Source organism: Pteropus medius, unplaced genomic scaffold (assembly GCF_902729225.1).
Source record: "Pteropus medius unplaced genomic scaffold, Ma_sr-lr_union100, whole genome shotgun sequence".
In the NCBI taxonomy this organism is placed as follows: Eukaryota; Metazoa; Chordata; class Mammalia; order Chiroptera; family Pteropodidae; genus Pteropus; species Pteropus medius.
Window position 1 is genome coordinate 14,256,170 of NW_024340701.1, and position 13,207 is coordinate 14,269,376.

The window sequence follows — 13,207 nt, forward strand, 5'->3', positions numbered from 1 at the left end:
TGAGGATTACTGTATTCCAAGAAAACAAGGACTGTACAGGTCATGAGTGCCTTAAATAGCAGAAGTCTTAGGATGCTGGGACTCAGAAGAGTTCCTAATTCAGACTAGAGAGTCAAACAAGGCTCCTTCTTAGAGGAGGTGGCATCAAAACAGAACTTTGAAAAAACAGTACTTGGCACAAAGTACATATACAATAAATATTGATGACTAAGTTGATTAACTTAACAAAGAGGGTAGAATTTGGGTGAGTAAGGGCATTCCAAGTAGAATAAATGTAAGGGTGTGTCTCAGCTAGAGCTCCAAGGTGATTTTCTTTAGCATTCTGCTGCTACAAGTTCCGGAACACCTCTCTCTTCCTTAGGGTGTCCTGGCAAGTGGCAGGGGTGTCAACTTAGTAATCAAACTGGAACCAGGCAAAATTTTCTCTTCTGACAAGCCAGACAAGTCTGAAAAGCTGGGCAGACTCAAAGATGAACTGGTGTCAGGCAAGGAGCCTGCCATGATGCTCAGCTTGTTTCCCAAGCCTCTTGTATAGCTCATCCTCTACTGCCAAGGCAATTCCTTAGGGTCATTCTGGACCACGTAGAGGCCCAAGGGACAGTGATTTTCAAATAATTTTGCTCATATTCTTCACAAAACACATTTTTAGGTTGATATCTAAAATAAACTTTTTAATCATAAATTTAAATAATTTCAAAAGATATATTTTCTAGTTTTTTTTTATTGTGAACATATCATAAATGTATTTTTTTTTTTTTTGGCAAAAATAGATTTAATTCATCCACTTTATGGAACATGTTCTCCATATAACTTCATTGTCAAAGCCAGTCCCATCAGACAAATTATACTTTCTGTCAGGAGAAGTTGGACTTCCTATTTCAGTTCAAATAATGTTGTTAAAGTACATCCTGGAGACATCTGTCTCACTTCTGAATCTCAATCCAATAGAGAGACAGGGAGGAAGAGAGGGAGGGAAGAAGGGAGGAAGGGAAAAAAAAGGAAGGATGGATGGATGGATGGGTTGGTGGATGGATGGGGATGGAGAGGCTTATTGCCTGGATGAGATGAAATACTTCTCCTTTCAATATTTCTTATGGAAGACTTCAGGCTGGGCATGGGCATGTTAGGGATTCCTACAACAGAAACTGAAGATAGACATACTAACACTAAGCATTTCTAAGTTTTTAGCATTATAATTTTGACTATAATTATTTTGACTGTCTCTTTATTGATATGTGAAACAAAATGAAATTAAACATCTTAGATTGTTTCATTAATACTATAAATGTTCTCAAATATTAGTTATTAACGGGCAGACTAAATAAAACACATTATGATTTTAAAAACCCATCTACTCAGGCCCACTTGCTCTCTGAATGTCTCTCAGTACCCCAGTAGCAGCAGGCTACAGTTGGAAGACTTCTGCTGTAGAGCAACCACCAGCCAACTCCACTTCTTACAATTGACCTTGATTGACCTATTAAACTCAGAGCCCAAGGCCCATGTCTTTCCCCCTTCCAAAAACTGTTCGGCACATGGCTGGGAAGTCTTACTTTTTTAAACACCCAATCACAGTACCCTTAACTACACTTAAACAAACGATGATCTCTTAATATCAAATATCGAGTGTTCAGATTTTCAATTTTGTCTCCCATTTTTCTGTGCTCTTCTGTGTTTGAGTCAGGATCCAAACAGGATCCATACGCACTGTATTCAATTAATATAATCGATATGTTGTTTAAGTCTCTTTTAAAGATTAAAATATTGAAATTTAATTTTTGTGCCCTGTCCCTTCTCTTCCTCTTGATATTAGCTAAAGAAACTAGACCGTTTATCCTATTTGGTGTCCATCCATCCCTCTAAATCCTGCTGACTGCATCCCTATGTGTCATTTAGCATGCTACTCCAGCTCATGTACTTCTCCTAAACTATAACTCACATCTTTGATTTTTTTTTCTGCCACTTGACTCTGCCATTTGATTGAAATATTTTTCATTTATGTGATTTTATGAATAATGCCAGAGACGTAAAAGTAAGGGATTTAAAAAAAAAAAAGATTAAGTATTCTTTGCTTATTCTTTTACCAGCACAGGGGTCCTTGCCCCTCTCAGGATAAAAATCAAGAAAGTGAGGGTGTCTACGGCCATGCCACCCTGAATCCTGTCTGATCTCAGAAGCTAAGCAGGGTTGGGCCTGGTTAGTACTTGGATGGGAGACCATCTAGGAAGACCAGGTGCTGTAGGCGAAAAAATATATATATATAAGGGATTGTAAACTGACAAGGTCCTTGCAATCTGTGAGATCAACCAAGGGTTGCCTCGCCTAAAGAAAGAGAGAGAGAGAGAGAGAGAGAGAGAGAGAGAGAGAGAGAAAGAGATCTCAAGAAGGAAGGAAAGAAGGAAAGAAGGAAAGAAGGAAAGAAGGAAAGAAGGAAAGAAACAGTTTTGCAGAGAGAAAGGTTTATTAAAGTGAAAGCTAGATGTACCAAGGGAGTGTACTCCGAAAGAGAATGGATGTGGCTTCCTAAAGTCAACTGGCATAGCATTTTTATGGATTATTGGGGTTAGGGGCTGGGTTAACTTTCATTGAAGGGAGGAATATTCATAAATTTTCTTAGAATGGAGTGGGATTTTCAATAATTGGGTTCCCATCCCCTTTTTGGCCTTATATGGGCTGCTCCAGATCTGTCATGGCCCTAGTGGGCGTGTTATTTCGTATGGTAATGAGAACAGGTCAACCAGAGGACACTTCTTCTAATCGGTGCTCATGCAAGGTGTTGGGACTTTTCCTAAATCTATTATGTCTCTTTTATGGTTACTATTCCAACCATTTTTGTTTCTCATTGGTGGGAAGGTATGGCTCAGGTTCCTCAGGTATGGTTCCCCAGCAGCGGGTTTCAGCCATGGTGCCTACCAAGCACAATTCCATATACATTGATTGGACACCTACCTGCTATTGAATCTTCACTGCTTATTAGCTGTATAACCTTGATCAAGTCAACCTTCATCTGAGCTTGCAAGTCAGGCCTGGGGAGCCCAACCATCCAGAAACCCAGAATCTCCATCTCAGGACAGCTTGCTGAGCTTCCGGGCCCACCCTTCTTAATTCTGGAGACAGTCCGATAAACATTTATGGGTACAATGAGTACCACCAGCGTCTGATTTGACAAGAAGATTTTGCTCACTCATTCCGTGCTTCATTCAACATGAAGGCCTATAATTCCAGGCACAGCAGATAGATCCATGAACAAGAAAGATAAGATTCTTGCCCTTATGAGGTTATAGTATATATACTAGTGGAGACGTGAAAGAGAAACATAATAAGGACACACAGAATTGAATTGAATGGATAAGTTCAGATTCTGAAAACTGGGAACAAAATAAAGAGGGGGATGTGATAAAGAGTGTAAAAAAAAAAAAGACCAAAATGGAGTCACTTTTGCTAAGCCGTGTTACCAAACCAACACTTACTAATTTAATTGCAGTTTTAGCTTCTACAGGAGAGAAAATTTAAACCAATCTATCTGGAATTTCCTCAGCAACACTAGTGAGCTGCTAATCTGCCTAATAAGACCCCCTTCCTTTCCCTAAGGGTAGGAGTCCCTGCCAGAAATAATCCACTCTGAATTTCCCATCCCCACTCTTTTTTTGCCTATAAAAACTTTCCATTTCGTACACCTCGGAGCCCCCTTTGAGTTGCTAGATGGGATGCTGCCAGATTCATGAATCCCTTAATAAAGCCAATTAGATGTTCAAATTTACCTGGTTGAATTTTGCTCTTCAACGAGAGTAATGGGAAGGGGTTTATGTGTGGCTCCTTTAGAAACGGTGACTTGAGAGGCCTCTTAGAGGAGTTTGATCTGAGACACGAGAATAAAAAGGAGTCAGCCAGAAAAGAACTGGGAAAATAATTCTCAGAGGAAATAGCTAGTGCAAAGGCCCTAAGGCAGGAATCTCGGGATTTTCTGAGGAGCAGAAAGGAGACTATATCTGTTATGGGGAGTAGTACTTACACAGTGTTGAAGAGGGCATCTCACTGGGATGAGGAGTTAGAATTTTCAATTGAAATGAGAGCCACTGAAAGGTATCACATAAGGGAAATGATTGCAGAGAGGCTAGAGAGGAGGAAAGGAGACTAATTGGTTATCTGAGTGATCCAGGTGAGAGATGATGGACTCAGACTAGGCCGGAACCATAGAGACTGAGGTGGAGGTAAGTATACAAATTCAAGAGCTTAGGCATGATTAAATGTGGAAACTTAAGAAATGAGAGAAGTCAAGTACGACCCCTGGGGTTACCGCCTGTAAGTGGCTTTGTCTTTTTTGAGATGTGACCCTGGAGTCAGGACGGGTGGATGGGCACTTTCAGCCCCAGAAGCTATGGGGCAGCGAAGCTGGAAGTTGGCGCTCAGGTCGTGGGCGATTAGAAAATTGCTTCGGGACTGGAGGAGAGGACCAGGAAGTGTAGACTGGGAGGGAATTGGGCCCAGGGATTTTCAAACACCACGAAAGGAAGGGAGGAGCCAGCAAAAGGTTGTGAGTCAAACTTCCTTCTCCCTTTCTCACTTTGTTCACATCTGTATCCTCCGGAAGATTCTTTTTGTTGCAGGTAAGGCTGGGGGAGGTAGGGGGCACGGCATTGGGCGCCGCTTTGGGGGTCCACCAACTTTACATCCCTTGTTATTCACCAGCCAGTGAGAAAGTCATCTTCCTTAAGCGTCCCCTATCCCGAAAGTGAGGATATTAAAACAGCAGTGCCATGAGGAGACCATGAAGGCTAGGAAAGGAGGAAGTACTTAAGCACTACTGTTAAAAAGAGGGTGGGGGAGATGAAATTTGCATGTTTTTTGGGAGCTGTGGAATAAGAGCTTTGGAGCTGGAAAGAACTGAGTTTTCATCCTATCCTCCATATCCTGGATGTGAGGCTTTGAACTTCATCTCCAACCTCTTCAGTTATTTCTTTATCTGACTGGGAAATAGATTTGGAAGTAATAATTTTTTTATGCAATTCCTTCCATTGTTAGAAAAATTGAATTCGTTTTCAAACGACAAAAGGAATACATGTTTACTGCCAAAATGTCTTAGAAAATAGACCCCAACTAGCGCAATGAAACCATCCTCTTCTCTTATACCTTTGCTGCTCACCTCCTTCTCAAGTGTGGCTCTTGACCCTTCCCTTCCCTGCAGCCCTCTCCTCACTCCACTCCCAGACTCGCTGTTATTTAATGTGTCTTTTCATACTTATTTCTATGATCATATAAATTTAAGCGAACACATAGCGAGAGAAGTACCTTTTTTCCTGTGTATAAAGTGGGTGAATTTTCTTCATATTAAACTTTAAAGTTTGAATTATATATCATAAACTTGCTGGAATTCTAGGCGCTGAGACGCAGTTGTACAGGAAACCAAGTCTTGCTCTGCAGACAACTCATCTTCCAGGCCGATTCTCAGTGGGTAAGCAGCAAAGACCCGGCAGCTGAGTGTCTGGTAGCTGGAGGAGTGGAGGGTGATGGCGCATGCGCGGGCGTGCATCTCTTAGAGTGATTCAGGGGAATCGCCCTTTGCACTGATGAGGAATGAGCCTTACAGCAGATCTAGGGTGGGGATGTTTAACATTGTACTTTGGTAGTCGGGTGTTATTAGCAGACTCCACGACTTTGTCATCACCAGAAATCACAGGTATTTTCATTTCACATTACGGTTGTTGCAGTTATCGTGAAAGTTTTATGCTCTCACTACCTCAAAATTAAAGTAGTTTAGACCTGCCACTCAGTCTTGTTGAATACTAATAGGTTAAGTCGTTCACATACTCAGTAGCTCAAATTTAGTATTTTAATAACTGAATTTAAATACTAAATTCTAGTTTTTAAATTCTAGGTTAATAAAAATAAATATATGGTCTCTTTCTCACTCAAGATCCTAGGTAACCCTGAAATTCTATCCACTCTGGCTTCGGAATCCCTAATCAAGGTGGAAAGCAAGATTTTAAACACTGACGCTGGAGCAAAGTTGTTGGCAAGTTTTAGGTCAGGGTTTGAGGCCATCAAATATAGGTTGGAAAAGGAAGACTTCAGAGGCTTTAATAAAGTTCAGTGATGAGTTCTGATTTATGTTTTAAGGAAGTTTCTCTAATATAGCAGCAAACTTTGGAGACTAGGATGGATTAGGAAGAGTGAGGAACATTCAGAAAATCATACACCCAAGGCACTGGGGGATGGGAGAGAAAATAAATTTCCCCTAATGTCTTGATTGGAAAAAAGCTGATTTTGATTTCCATTTGCTTGGTTTGTAACTGCCATCTTTTCATATGTTTATTATCTATTTGCATTTCCTATATGGTAAGTTACCTTTTCAAAATAGGCAACCTGTTCTTTTTGTTTGTTTTTTTTTTCTGAATTTGTTGGCTGTACTGTAAACTTTTTTTAGCTAGAGTTAATATTCCCCATTCCAATTCTCTGGCCACCTTGAGCTGGTGTGGTATTTCTTCAATAGTGCCAGGTTTTTAATTTCCTTTTTTTTTTTTTTAATGGCATTATTCTTTTCACATTTTAATTACTTCAGAATTCTAACAATTCCCAGTGACTCTTTTAAGGTGGAGAGGCCAGATAAAATTTGCCCCAGCACTGGCTATAATCAGTTTTTTTAAATACTGGAATCTCTTTTGGTTTGCATTTCTCTAAAAATTCAGCATATTTCCATATGTTTTCTGTCCATTCTCATTTCCGTGATTTTGTGTATGTGCTTATAAAAATGAGATTGAACTACACACAGTTTCTGCAATTTGTTTTTTTCCTTCCCGCACCAAGGCCATCCCTAACCAGTAAATGTCTCTGATACACACCCCTTAATAGCTGCATATAATTGCACAGTGTGCACAGACCTTTGTGGGTTCTACCCTTCCTTTATTAAAAGGGCATTGTCTTCTGGGGTTTTGTAACAAAAACCTCAGTACCAAACTTTTTGTTCATGTACTCTTCAGTACTGGTGGCTTTGTTCCTGGTGTAGATTCTTAAAGGGAGAGTATATATTATTTCTGATTTTAATATTTTTTCCAATTTCTTAAAAAGTTGTAACTATTCTCACTCCAGATAGGTAAAAGTGGACACATTTTTTTCCAATTTATCCCCAATTCCTGGGATTAGGCCACTTTTCATATGTTTAGTAGTATTGCTTTGCGTTCCCTCTATTTTTTATTTTAGCTTTTCAATTTGTGTAAAATCTTAAACTAATGATTTTTATGGTGGTTGTTCTAGGAGTATATTTCCTCTTCTGTGACCTTCCTACCTGTCTTATCAGAACTATTTAATTAAAATTGTTCTATACAGTTAAATGAAAACTTCTAGCTATGGAACTTTTTTAAATGTTGAATATTTTACTGATTTTTCCTTATAATGCTGATCTGATGAGGGTTTTGGTTTTTTTTATTTTTTGGATTGTTATGGCGCGAACAATTCTGAGACCTACGGAGCCAATCGAGATTAATTATGAGCCTTTATTAGCCGGCCGGCGACTGACTCTCTACCACGCAGGGCTAGAGGAAATCAGCCCCGAGCTTTCAGAGGAGGCAGTTGATAAAGCTTAAGACCATATCCTGGTGGTCTCCTGAACAAGCCAGCAGATTACAGAAGTGGAAGTTGGCTGTTAGCATATCTTTGCCCGGAACAACACCCTTAATTAACAAGTAAATGGATTACAGAAGTAGACATTGGCCATCTTCATATCTTATACAATATACTTCCTAAACCACACACAAGCAAGTAGGACAACTCCTGATATCTAAAGATATTTCTTCCCTGTAGCTGACTTAGCTAGTTTGCTCACTTGAAAATTTTCCACCCTTAACAGGATCAATATTTGATTACGTAAAAAGTTTTGCCTAGGATATATCATCTAGGCTTTTTTTTTTTTTTTTTTTTTTGCTACAACCATACATTTGCAAACCATGTTTTAAAATCCTTGTGCTGGGTTTGTGTCCTTTCTCATGCTTAATTTTACACACTGTAATTTTTTTTCCAATTAAAAATTCTCACTTGGCTTTTGATTTTATTCTTTACATTTGCTTTTAACTTTCTACTTTTATCTCAGCCTTTTATCTTTCCTTGGTTTTTATTTAGCTACATTGTTCAATGCACAATGATATTTATATTTGTGGATTACCATAAAAAAATATTTTTTTGCTTTTTCATAGTTTTGACCCGAATTTTGCTTTATATGGTTAATATTGCCTTCTTTGTGCTTTAATTTTCTCTGCATTTATCTGTATAGTTTTGCCCCCTATTTTCAGTTTTCTTTGGCATTTTGCTTTAACAATATCTTTTGTAGGGCATAGAGTGCAGTTTGTGTGTTTTAATTGGGGAGAGCTCAGTGGTTTTCCTTAACGGTGTTCAATTTTTAAGAAAATTTAGGAGTACTTCCAATCATAAAAAAAATAAATTCTGGAACCTACCACCTAAATTCAAAAATAAACTTGTCTTCCATATGTCTCATCTATTCCATTCCTAAAGTTTTTTAGAGTAAATCCCAGACATTGTGTCATTGTGCCCTTAAAAACTTCTGTGTCTATCTCTTAAAAAATAAGGATTTTTCTTAAATAACTTCTATATTATCACAGCTAATGAAATTCATATTTCTTAATATCATTTAACACTCAGTTCATAGTCAAAATTTCCTGCTTTTCTACAATTGATTTGTTCAAACCAGGATCCAACTGAGGGGCACACAGTTCTTTTAGTCTCCTCAAGTAGAACTGGCCTCTTGTTCCCCGTCATTGAAGTATTACATCTATATTTACAAGTTCGATGAAAATAACTTTTTTTTGGTCTTCTGGTTTGTTATTGAAGTTACTTAGCCTTTTAGACAATATTAAAACATTTGCTTTTTCCTGTTCTCTAGAAGAGTGTGAGTACCACTACCATAAATGTTACTTCACAATTTTCAAATTTAATTGTGAAAATGTAATAATACTCCTATTTTTGAATTACACTTTATTAGTAGTTGTATCCCCTTTTTATTCATACCCTTATTTATTTGCATTTTTTTCTCTAGCTTAGTCAATGTCACCAGAAGTTCTTGGGTGCATTTTGTTCTTTATGTAGCAATTTAACTCAATTTTCATCCTTCTGACTTTTTAAATATTTTGTCTATAAATTCTCCTCAAAGCCCACTTTCATTGTGTACCGCAAGTAGTTACTAATGACATTCAGTATTTTCAAGTTTCTTTTAGTTTTTTAATTGAGTTATCTTAGAATTTAAATAACTGTATCCTTTAATATTTAATTACCAAACAAATTTTTATCTTTTAATATGGGCTATCTTAATTTTTCCCGATTCAGTTTTTATGTAATGAGAAGTTTTTGAACTTCTTACCTACTTATGTGACTCTTGCAACAGTCTGTTTGGAATAGTCTCCAAAGTTCTATTTTTTAAGCTTTAGCATTGCAGTTAAGATGTCTCATGCTAATCGTTTTTAGTTAATAAAGTTAATTTTTTCACCGCAGATTAAGTGGAAAGTACAGAGTTTTCATATACCCTCTGCCCCCACACATGGACAAACTCCATTATCAACATCCCACACCAGAGTGGTGCATTTCTTATAATCAGTGAACCTACATTGATACATCATTATCATCCAAAGTCCATAATTTACATAAGGGTTCACTCTTGGTGCTCTACATTCTATGAGTTTTGACAAATGTGTATCATGTATGTATCCACCACTACGTCACACAGAAATAGGTTCAATGTCCTAAAAATTCTCTGTGCTCTACCTAATCATCTCTCACCCCCTACCATCCCTGTGAACAACTGACCTTTTTACTGTCTTCATAGTTTTGCCTTTTACAGTATTATACTTGGAATCATACTGTGTGTAGCCTTTTCTTTCTTTCTTTTTTTTTTTTGTATATAATCTTTTCAGATTGGCTTCTTTCACTTAGTAATATTCAATTTAGGTTCCTCCATGTTGTTTCAAGGCTTGAAAACTCATTTCTTTTTAGTACTAAATAATATTCCATTGTCTGGATATACCACAGTTTATACATATATATACTGAAGGACATCTTGGTTGCTTCCAAGTTTTTGACAATTATGAATAAAGCTGCTATAAACATCTGTGTGCAGATTTTTATATGGATATAAGTTTTCAAATCCTTTGGATAAATACTAAGGGGCCTGATTGCTGGGTCTATGGTAAGAGTATGTTTAGTTTTGCAAGAAACTGCCAAAGCGTTGTCCACAGTGACTACCATTTTTTATTCCCACCGGCAATGAATGACAGTTTCTGTTGCTAAACATCCTCACCATCATCTGATATCGTCAATGTTTTGGATTTTAGCCATTCTAATAGGTGTATAATGGTATCTCATTGTTTTAATTTGCATTTCCCTGATGACATGATGTGGAGCGTCTTTTCATATGCTTATTTGCCATCTGTATATCTTCTCTGGTAAGATGTCTGTTCAGGTCTTTTGTCCATTTTTTTAATCAGGTTGTTCATTTTCTTAATATTGAGTTTTAAGAGTTCTTTGTATATTTTGAATACAGTCCTTTATCAGATGTAATTTTTGTAAATATTTAATCCCAGTCTGTGGCTTGTCTTCTCATTTTCTTGAGTTTCCTACTAATTTGATTTTTTTCTTTCTGGAATGTTTGTTATCTATGGAATTAACTAACCACTTATGAACAGATGGTTCATAAATGTATATCTGCAGAACACAAACTAGCTTGGGCTCTTCTATTTATTTTGCTGTATAAATGCTGCTCCTTTCTCAGATCAAATTTGAGCCACTTTCCCAGAGAAGCTTTCCTGGATCTCATAGTGTTGGCACAGTTGCATTTTGATATTTGTTTCTCCCTAGATGTTAACTCCCTTGAGGGCAGGTTCTATGTCTGGTTTTACTCAATGTTTTTTTTCTTTTGCATCTAGTGCAGTATCTAGCAACAAATGTGCTCAAAAAATGTGAATAAATGTCTAGGAATTTATAAAGTTCATGTCTGCATTTAGAAGTTTTATCTGGACATATGTAGATGTATTGTATATCTTTTATTAATTTTGCGCCAGCTCTGATGAATTTTTTCTCTCAGATGACTTGAGTCCAGGACTGTTTTCTGTTACCATGCAATATATTTTTTATCATCCATTGGCTATATGTGAGGTTTTCTGGTTCTGTTCCTCAAAGCTGTCAGGACTCACAAGTTCCATTTCTTCTTTCTCTTCTATTGATCTGCTTCAATAAAAGTTAAAATTTTGATTATTTATCCTAGTCTCCTCATAAGTTATAAGTTACTGAATCCACTAAAAGGGTGTAATTTTTCTTTTTAAACTTACAAGTTTAAGTAGTTTGGGTCTTGACATCCATGATGAATCAGCAGGTGGTATGATTGTTAGTACTTCAGCAGCAAACTCAGCTGGTAAAGCTTGATTACCTGCTAGGTTTTCAGAAGGGAGAGTCAGGAACTGGCATCGCAGCTATTATCCAAAGTGTGCGTATTGCACTTTCCCTATTAACTTCATATCCCTATTAACTAAATAATGAAGAAATGGTGGTCTCTCTCCACCATGTAAGGTTATACTTATGCAGTATAGTGGAATGCTTAAAAACAAAAATGAACAACCTAAGTGAGTCTCCTCAAGGACCTGTGGGAGGAGGCATGGAATTTAGTTCTTCTGCTTCATTCAGGATATGTGTGTTAACATCTGCACTCTGGAAAATAATATTCTGAATTGACTTGATAGCTGGTTTTGATAAAAAGTCTTAACGTGAATCTCTGCAAATCTCCCTCCCAAAGGGGACTTCTCTTTTTCCATTTTGTGTAAGATTCCATACAAGTCACCTTAGACTCTCAAAATTTTGCATGATACACTTTTTTTAAAAATGGTACTTATTTTCTTGTAATTAATATATTTAATACGGAGAGCATTGCAAAGTTAATGGTATGGGAAACCAGCCAGTTTCCATCATTCTTATTTATCTACTATTTAATTTATTACATTTAAGTCTCAAGACTATACTTTCAGGTATCATTTCTATAGTTTGTTACATTCAAGTCTTTACATAAGTGGGATTTTAATGATCATATTGTATGAATTTTGGATTCTGGTTTTTTCCTTTTGTTTTAGTGCAAACATACTCATCTGGTTGGTCACCCTTTTATTAAATTGTTATGGAGTACACATAGCATAGTTTACTTAATAACCAAGCTTACATTCCTGATTAGAGTTTCTCAAGAAAAAATCATATTTAAATAGTTTCTAGATATTTTCTAACTGTTAAAATAGCAGTCATATAAAATTTACAGAGTAAAAGCTTTTATTCATTTAAAAGACACAGTGTGAATTTTGAATCTTAAACTTTTATTGTGAATCTTAAACTTTTATTTTGAATCTTAAACTTTTCCTTTGAAATGTGTATTTGTGTATAACTATTTTTCTATTACATTTTTTCAAAGTATTTTGTTATGATATAGTTAATTTTTACATTTTATTGCTCCCTCTTTTCAGTGGAGGGAGCAGATCTCTTTCCTAATGTTGGATATTAGTGTGTTCTCAATGATTAAATGAAGAATGAAATGATTTGTGATGTATAGATAACCTAGAAGAAATTAAGGAGAGGAGAATGATATAACCATTTATGGCTTTTGTTATAAGGGCTCTTTTTAGTATATTCAATTTATCAAAAAAAAAAAAAGTATTCTCTTTTCAACATTTGAAATCATCCTCTCTTGGTTCAGTCCTTCCAACTCTGGCCTTCAAGGACCTTCTGTAAAATGATTATTATTTAAATTCCTTGGCTTCAGTACACCTGATTTTGAACTCTAGTTTTGCTGTGTGATCCCAGAAAAGTTCCTGACTTCTCTTGTGTCTCAGGTTCTTTATTCTGTAATTGGGTTAATTGCTTCTTTAAGGCTTTTTCTGGTTCTGTGAGGTGATATTTGTGCACATCCTAAGAGTCTATGGTAGATGGGACATCTTGCTTCCTGATCTATAGATCTAGAGCAAGGCTGATTTCCCTTCTCACTGTTGTAGATTTAAAAGTGAGAACCACAAAAGGCCATTTTCATTCGGGTTGGAGGGTGGGGTTGGGGGTGCAGGTTAGAAAACTAGAGACAATAATCAGAGCTACCCCATTATCTTTCTACTCTGCTGCATTGATTTGCTTTAACTGGCTAATAGGGTTTTGTCTGGGGATTGTTGGGTTTTTTTGCAGATTT

The 13,207-nt window shown here is 36.8% G+C and overlaps 1 pseudogene; it reads left to right on the forward strand.

Annotated features, from left to right (window-relative positions):
- Positions 1-2,135: 2,135 nt before the first annotated feature.
- LOC120581004 (uncharacterized) lies at positions 2,136-2,245 on the forward strand (annotated as a pseudogene).
- The last annotated feature ends 10,962 nt before the right edge of the window (positions 2,246-13,207 follow it).